Genomic DNA, 9,536 nt, shown 5'->3' on the forward strand with positions numbered 1-9,536 from the left:
TGTGCATGAATACATAATACCAGGCTTTGAAGTATTGCCATCCAAAGATATGGGAGGGGGGAGGAAAGGTAAGAATATGGAATCACAAAAAACATTCCATTGCCACTCTGGTGTAATGTTAAAAGTGCATTTTTTTTAACTAAATTTGTGTAAATCCACATTTTTACAATATTTGGGAAAACAAAATGTTTTGTCTTTAAATTTGTCTTTACAAATTAATCAGTGCTGTTTTTAACAGGGTCAACTTGATGAATTGAAGCTTTTGTAAAATGTGATCCTTGGCTAACACTCTGCAGGATTGTGTGTTGATGTATTTGAGTATTAGCTTCTCACCCAGGGACTTGAATTTAAACCCATCTCCACAAATTCTGCTCAGGTGAAAGATACCTTGGTAAGGGTGGCACTATGGCACAGTTATCCCTAATTTGCCACAAATGAAAATGATGGTTTGTGAAATAAAGTATGTCACACAGATGTTTTACAGAGATTTGGAAGATTAAGCACATTAAAAACATTGAAACTTAATCTGACTGCAATAACTGATCTTAAAGTAATTGTTGATGTTTTCATTGCCTAGCATTAATGTTCATCAATTTAAAGAATATACAGTGAAAAAGATGACTTATAGGATCACAATAACCAATTTTACTGCCGGGTTGAACTGTACGTTACTCAATCCCAGTAGCTGGTTTCAAGATATGAATGCTTCAAATGCATGAATTATACAGAAGTTTGTACTTTGCACAAATTCTTAATTTTGTTTTTATTCATCTATTGCAAGATCAACTATTATTGCCCATGAGGTGATGATGGTGGCAAGCCAATGCCTTGGACTGTTGCAGACCTTCTGTTGAAGGTGCACCCACACGTAAAGAGTTCCAGGATTTAGGTCCAGTAATGAAAGGAGCAACAATGTAATTCAGTGTCAGAATGATGTGGCTTGGAGGATATTGCAGATGATAGTGCCAATATTTATTTTAGGATGTATCTTAAATTCCTGCAATCTAATACTGGGGTTTCCCACCACAGTTACAATACCATTGCATTGACATTATCTCCCTTCTTAGCTTCTGTCTCAAGCTGAATTATACCATTTGTGGTTTTGCTTTCAATTCAATCCTAAAGCCAAAAAAGTCTCTGTCCCAGCAAACTCTGACTTTCACTGCCATAAAACCACCATTACTTTCCTTATTGGCATGCATTACACTATCAGAATATTCTCATTGCAGACAAGGCCCCCCCCCCACCCTCTTCATTGCATTATGACAGTTTGGGTAATGGAAATTCGCCCTTACAGAATTCATAAATCACTTAAATATTTGAGATGGAATAAAAATTCACAGTTGCAGAATTTGTTGATTAAAAAAATAAACAATGTATACTTGTAACTTCCCAGCAGTAATCAAACAGACCCTGTTGTCTGTAAATATCATAGTTGCCAGTTCACCCCAGAGGGCCACTTAAGAGACTTGATTCGGAAACTGACAAAGCAATCTCTTGTATTGATACTTTCTAGTTAATTAAAATATAAACCCTTTTTCTTCTTACATTCAATTTGGATTCCCTGTGAATTGTTCAAACTGCTTACCTTGAACATTCGATATGGTGCATCTTCTCAGCTTCATGAAAACATAGATTGAGGTTTTTGACGATTAAAAGGAATATTAATTTCAATTGTGGAGGAAATTTTCAAGGGCCTTTGGTAATCTGCTAGTAAGTGATGTAAACTTTAGTTGTGTGTTTTAATCCAGTATTGGTCAATTGTCTGCAATTTTTGTCTGTACAAATCTGATTTTAGGAACTGTTGTGCTTTGGTTTGCCAATCTAGATAAGTTTTGTGTTTCAATAACATCATTTCAATTAGCTTGTTTATAAACATTCTGATCAGGAATTTGGATTTTTCTCATACTCTTGGTTCTAATTATCTATTTCCTACATTTTTCCCATGGATCTTGCTAAGGGAGTGGGATGCATTTTGCAGAATAAAATTTCAATATATTAAATTGAAACCATAGAACAATACAGCACAATACAGGCCCTTCGGCCCACCATGTTGTGCCACCCTTCAAACCACACCTAAGACTATGTAACCCCTTCCACATATCCCTCTATCTTAAATTCCTCCATATGCTTATCTAACAATCTCTTGAACATGCACCAACCACTCTCTGGGTGAAAAACCTCCCTCTGACGTCTCCCTTGAACTTCCCACCCATTAACTTAAAGCCAAGTCCTGTTGTTTTGAGCATTGGTGCCCTGGGAAAGAGGTGCTGGCTGTCCACTCTATCTATTCCTCTTAATATCCTGTATCCGTCTATCATGTCTCCCCTCATCGTCTTCCTCTCCAATGAGAACAGCCCTAACTCCTTTAGTCTCTCCTCATAATCCATACTCTCTAATCCAGGCAGCATCCTGGTAAATCGCCTCTGCACCCTTTCCAACACCTCCACATCCTTCCCATAATGAAGCGACCAGAACTGGACACAGTACTCTTAAGTGTGGTCTAACCAGAGTTTTGTAAAGCTGCATCATTACTTTGCAGCTCTTAAACTCGATCCCACGACTTATGAAAGCTAACATCCCATAAGCTTTCTTAACTACCCTGTCTACCTGTGAGGCAACTTTCAGTGATCTGTGAATATGAACCCCCAGATCCCTCTGCTCCTCCACACTGCCCAGAATCCTGCCATTTACCTTGTACTCCGCCTTGGAGTTGTCCTTCCAAAGTGTACTACCTCACACTTCTCTGGATTGAACTCCATCTGCCACTTGTCAACCCAGCTCTGCATCCTATCAATATCCCTCTGTAAGCTTCGACAGCCCTCCACACTATCCACAACACCACCAATCTTTGTGTCATCTGCAAACTTGCTAACCCACCCTTCCACCCCCTCATCTAAGTCATTAATATCACAAAAAGCAGAGGTCCCAGAACCGATCCCTGTGGGACATCACTAGTCACAGCCCTCCAATCCGAATGCACTCCCTCCATCACAACCCTCTGCTTTCTACAGGCAAGCCAATTCTGAATCCACACTGCCAAGCCTCCCTGGATCCCTTGGCCTCTGACCTTCTGAAGAAGCCTACCATGCAGAACCTTATCAAATGCCTTACTAAAATCCATGTAGACCACATCCACTGCACTACCCTCATCAATCTTCCTGGTCACCTCCTCAACCCTGTAAGGCTTGTGAGGCAAGATCTTCCCTTCACGAAGCCATGCTGGCTGTCCCTAATCAGTCCATGATTCTCTAAATGCTCATAGATCCTATCTCTTAGAATCCTTTCTAACAGCTTACCCACCACAGATGTAAGGCTCACTGGTCTGGACTATCCCTACTACCTTTTTTGAATAAGGGGACAACATTTGCCACCCTCCAATCCTCCGGTATCATCCCCGTGGACAACGAGGACTCAGATCCTAACCAACGGTTCAGCAATCTCCTCATGAAGCAGCCTGGGGAATATTGTCAGGCCCCAGGGACTTATCTGTCCTAATATTTTCTAACAACTCCAACACATCCTCTCTCTTGATATCTATATACGCTAGAACATTACCCCTACCAACACTGTCCTCAGCGTCATCAAGACCCCTCTCCTTGGTGAATACTGAAGAGAAGTATTCATTGAGAACCTCACCCACTTCCACAGCTTCCAGGCACATCCTCCCACCTTTGTCTTTAATCAGACCTACCTTTACTCTAGCCATCTTTCTGCTCTTCACATATGAGAAAAAAGCCTTGGGATTCTCCTTAACCCTACTTGCCAAAGTCTTTTCATGTCCCCTTCTCGCTCTCCTCAGCCCTTTCTTAAGTTCCTTCCTTGCTACTCTATATTCCTCACAAGCCCTGTCTGATCCTTGCTGCTTACACCTTATGTATGCTACCTCCTTCTTCCTAACTAGTTTTTCCACTTCTCTCGTCACCCACGGTTCCTTCACCCTGCCATTCCTTCTCTGCCTCACCGGGACAAATTTATCCCCAACATCCTGCAAAAGATCCCTGAACATCAACCACATCTCCATAGTACATTTCCCTTCAAAAATGTCATCCCAATTTACACTCCCAAGTTCTCGCCTTATAGCCTCATAATTCGCCTTTCCCCAATTAAATATCTTCCCGTCCTCTTTGCTCCTATTCCTGTCCATGACAATTCTAAAGGTTATAGAGCAATGGTCACTGTCCCCCAAATGCTCACCCACCGATAGATCTGTCGCCTGTCCCGGTTCATTACCTAAAACTAGATCTAATATGACATTCCCTCTAGTCGGCCTGTCAACATACTGTGTCAGGAATCAGTCCTGGACACACTTAACAAACTCCGCCCCGTCTAAACCTTTGGCACTAAGTAGGTGCCAATCAATATTTGGAAAGTTGAAGTCTCCCATTATAATAACCCTGTTATTTTCACATCTTTCCAAAAATTGTGTCCCAATCTGCTCCTCAGTATCCCTACTGCTACCGGGGGGGTCCTTTCGAATACCCCCAGGAGGGTAACTGCTCCTTTCTTGTTCCTAACTTCCACCCACATTGACACTAGAGAGGATCCGTCTACATTACCCTTTCTGCAGCTGTAACAGTGTCCCTGACCGGTATCGCCACCCCTCCTCCTCTTCTGCCCACCTCCCTATCCCTTTTAAAACACCGAAAACCGGGAATATTCAATATCCATTCCTGCCCTGATGTCAGCCATGTCTCTGTAATAGCCATAATATCGTAGTCCCATGTACTTATCCAAGCTCTCAGTTCATTTCCCTTATTCTTGATGCTTCTTGCATTTAAGTAAATGCACTTTAGCCCATCCACCTTACTACTTTTATAGCCTGTACTCTGCTTCTCCTTCCTCAAAGCCTCTCTACCTGTCAGATCTGACTTTTCCCCATCCCCTTCTTCCTCTGACCTACTCCTCCGGTTCCCTTCCCCCTCGCAATCTAGTTTAAACCCTCCTAAACCACCCTAGCAAACCTGGCTGCAAGGATATTGGCCCCTCTCAGGTTCAGGCGTAACCCATCCTCTCTGTACAGGTCCCACCTTCCCCAGAATCATTGGGATCTAAAATCTAAAACCCTCCCTCCTGCACCAACTTCTCAGCCACGCATTTATTTGCCATCTCCTCCTATTTCCTACCTTCACTATCGCGTGGCACTGGCAGCAATCCTGAGATTGCTACCCTTGAGGTCCTGTTGTTCAGCCTTCTGCCTAGCTCGCTAAACTCACTTTTCAGGCCCTCATCCCTCTTCCTACCCATGTCATTGGTACCAACATGAACCACAACTTCTGGCTGTTCTCCCTCCCGCTCTAGAATCCTCTGGACCCGATCAGTGACATCCCGGACCCTGGCACCTGGGAGGCAACATACCATCTGGGATTCGTGCTCACTGCCACAGAACCTCCTATCTGTTTCCCTGACTATCAAGTCCCCTATCACTACTGCCTTCCTCTTCTCCTCCCTCCCCTTCTGAGCAGCAAGACCATAGACCAGTGCCATAGACCTGGCTACTGCTGCTAGGCCCCGGCAGGTCATCTCCCTCAACAGCCTCCAAAGTGGAAAACCTGTTACTGAGGGGAACAGCCTCTGGGGTCCTCTGCTCTATCTGCCTGTTCGTTTTCTTTTTCCTTTTCCCTCCCCTGACAGTCGCCCTTCTATCTACTTCCTGGACTCCAGAAGTACCTGCTCTAAGGGGGGTGACTGTCTCCTGATGTACATTATCTACATAACTCTCTCCCTCCCTGATGCTCTGCAGTGTTTGAAGCTGCAACTCCAGCTCATCAAGTTTGAGCCGAAGTTCGTCCAGCCTCAAGCACTTACTGCAGATGTGGCCAGCGTGGACCACAGCAAGGTCCACGGGCTCCCACATCAAGCAGCTGCAGCACACTGCCATGTCCTCCATCTGAACTAATTTTTTCCCCCTAGTTTTTCCTACTTAAAAAATTATTAACAGGTAAAACCTTACCTTTACCTACTTACCAGCTACTCACCCGCCTTGCCCCTTTACGCCTAAGCCCCTTAAGCCAAAGCCCAACCACTCTGCTCCCTCTCACTCCGCCAAAACAATCCAATTAATTCCCTGGCTGCAAATTACTGCACAAGTGGGTTGCCATGTGTGGCATTCTTCAACCAGAGGAACAGCTGCTTTGTTCAAAATGTGTATTGAGTCCCTTTCATTTGGTTGAACTTGCCTCTGAGCTAGTTGCAAATTTCCAGCTGCAGAATTCCCTTGCCCGTAGACTGTGCATCCTTGGGGTCATTACTGTTGAAGGAATAACATCCCGTAGGAACGCATCTCCACTTATAACATGGGATTCAATATGAAATAGGGGTTCACATTATGGAAAATTGTGATACTGGCAGATTTCTAGCAAAACAATCCCCCACTCCCCATAACATGGGGGTCACCTGTATCTTTAAAAGTCTGCATGCCTCATTAATCTTCATTTCTGTAATTCTAGGCTAACTCTTGACAGCCCATGACCTAAATTTCCTGTGATACCAAATAGTAATAGTCTTTACTCTTTTCAGCCCATCTATCTAAAACCCCCTTCCTACTTCATTTCCTTTAAGAAAATAGAGAAACGGTTTTGCCATTTTGCTTACACACGCAAACTCACTGTTTCCATCATTTCTGATTTCTTCTCTGATTTGGTGAAAATTTTGCTCAAAAAATGCATCATGGGAATTTTGACAGTAGGTAGCACTGCTGCATCACAGCTGCAGGGACTTTGGTTTGACCCTGAGCTCAGGTGCTGTCTGGGATTTACATGTTCTTACTGTGACTGTGCTCTTTTTTTCCCCACATCCCAAAGATGTGCTTGCATGTTAATTGACCACTGTCAGTTGTCCCTTAGTGAGTGGCAAAAATAAAGGGGAATTGATGGGTATGTCGGAGAGAATAAGTTGCTGCATTGTAGGGAAATAAGGAAGGTGTAAAGGGACTGATAAGATTGCTCTGATAGGAGCTGGTGTGGACCTGATGGGTCAAGTAACCCCTTGTGTCATTTTTAATAAGTGCATGTTTTTACATTGATGTGGCTAAAGTAATGTAAGTTGTTTTTTCATATTGGTACCCAAATGATTGGATCTAGACCATACTCCAGGACCACGATGGATCACATTATGACTTCTGAGGATACCCACTAAACAGGAATGGTTGTTAAGGATAAATCCCAAAGATATTCAAGTTCTAAGACAGCGAGTTACTGAAAGGTATTCTGTGGGTTATTAGTAAGTTAACAGTGTGAATGTTGCCGACCACTAAAACAAAACTGCTCATGTAAATTAAGTACCTCATACAAAAATCCCTATTTTCCTGCAAAACTGGGTGGTTGTGTGAGCTGGGAGGAGAATACGAAGGGATTTCAGGAGATATAAATAAGCTAATTGAATTGCCGAGGATGGCAGATGGAATATGCAGAAAAATGTGAACCTCGGGTCACAGTAAGAAAACTGGGATCAGCCATTTCAGACAGATGAGAAGGAATTTCTTCTCCAAGAGGGCAGGAATTCTTTGGAATTCTCTACCCATAGGGGCTGTGGAGGCTTAGTCATGTAGTATGTTATAATAGATACCAAGAAAGTCGGTGCATGCTCCATCCACTTTAAACAATTTTGTTGATTGCTTAAAGGTTATGAAGTTGGGAGCAGGGCCCTTATTTGCATACGCAAGGTGCTGAATGTTAAGCTGGGAGCCCTAAATGCCTGGAAATCCCAAGTTACTAATATGTTGACCATCACACTTCCAGAGAAATCAGTCATGCACTGTGCTTGGATGTTAATTCAGCCATCATTATTTTCAAAGAAATCAAGCACGAGTGATCACAACCTGGAATTAGTCTGCGCTGCCTCAGCTTTTGCCCAGAAATGGGAACAGATTACCCACTTTAACTTAAAGCAATGAATGCCTAGCTGAAACTTAGACAAAGGGTTTCATTCTTGTCATACTTCAAAAGCTAAGGAGAATTATGCTTCCAATGTTCTTCTTGCTTTGGAAAGATTTGAGTTGGTTTTCCATTACTGTTAACCAGTTTGGTGATAGCTTTCATGAAGAGCATACTCGTGTTTCCTGGTTCTATACCCTTGTAGGCCATGATTTCATACTGATCTAGATGACTCGCCAAAGCCACCTGATCCATCCGCTGAGAAAACAGATTTTCTAGTCAGTGAAGTATTTCTGAAATCAGATAGACACATGAGGCCAAGTGAACGACAGTGCTATCATCTCTTAGCAAAGAGTGGATCACCTTGGATTACTGAGGGAAATATGGCTTGGGTATTTCTGATGGATGCCTGTGGTTTTGCAGGGTGCTGCAAGCAATTCCGCATATAAATATCAGGAAGTATGGGACTCCCTCTGAGCACGAACAAATGCAGAAGTCCCACTGTCCTTCCATCTGTGTCATGAAGTTGGAATGTTTGTGAAACTGAGCAGGGGATCACTGATTTCTTGTGTTTGCTTAGGAAGCCTGATTCCTGAGGGTGGTGGTGTTTACGTTACTGGCAAACCCAATAGCCATTTTATGGTAAGCACAGCTCCACAAACAACAGTGTGGTGATGGAGGCTTGTTTATCTGGCAATTCACTGAGGCAGGTTTTACCCAAGATACCTACAGTAATTGATCCTCAGATCGCAGGGAATATGTAATGTTAAATTATTAAAACTATTGGAACAGAAATCATTTAATGTGTCATCAACAGGTTGGAACCTCTGACAATGAATTGACAGCAGAAAAGCCATGGGATACTGAAAATACCCAAGGTATAAATGTTTTTGGAACTGTAAGAATGAAGTATGATGAGCGGAAATAAATCTGTTCTTAATGGTTTATTCCAGATTAACACTGTCATATGAAGATGAAGAATGATTGTTAATGTTTCAATGTAGTAATAATAGACTAAGCATAAAAGGTGAGACTCCAAAACATGGGCCTGAATGTTGCTGTCCACCTCTGTTAAAAATGCGTTTACTTCAAATTCCTCCAGCTTAATTCCATCAATGGTGTAAACTTTGGATTTATCTGAAAGGTGAAATCCCAGAGGTGAAAGTGATAGATATTGTCTGGAAATTGTGGCAAAGGCCCACTATTGAATTGGATCCAGGATAAGCAGCGTGATAATACCAGCACATCCATCACTCTGTGATGAGATTCACCAAGCCCATTCGTGGTGGGAATCAGCAACTAGAGCTGGCACAGAAATAAAGACAGAAAAAGGTAAGTTATTTAATATTTACTTATTTTAATGTTTTCTGCTCTAACTCCATCTACAAGTTTGCAGATGATACCACCGTTGTAGGCTGTATCTCAAACAGTGATTAGTCGGAGTACAGGAAGGAGATAGAGAGCTTAGTGGAATGGTGTCATGACAACAACCTTGCCCTCAATGTCAATAAAAGAGCTGGTCATTGACTTCAGGAAAGGGGGCGGTGTACATGCACCTGTCTACATCAATTGTGCTGAGGTCGAGAGGGTTGAGAGCTTCAAGTTCCTGGGAGTGAACATCACCAACAGCCTGTCCTGGTCAAATCAGGTAGATGCCACAGC

Source organism: Pristis pectinata, chromosome 9 (assembly GCF_009764475.1).
Source record: "Pristis pectinata isolate sPriPec2 chromosome 9, sPriPec2.1.pri, whole genome shotgun sequence".
In the NCBI taxonomy this organism is placed as follows: Eukaryota; Metazoa; Chordata; class Chondrichthyes; order Rhinopristiformes; family Pristidae; genus Pristis; species Pristis pectinata.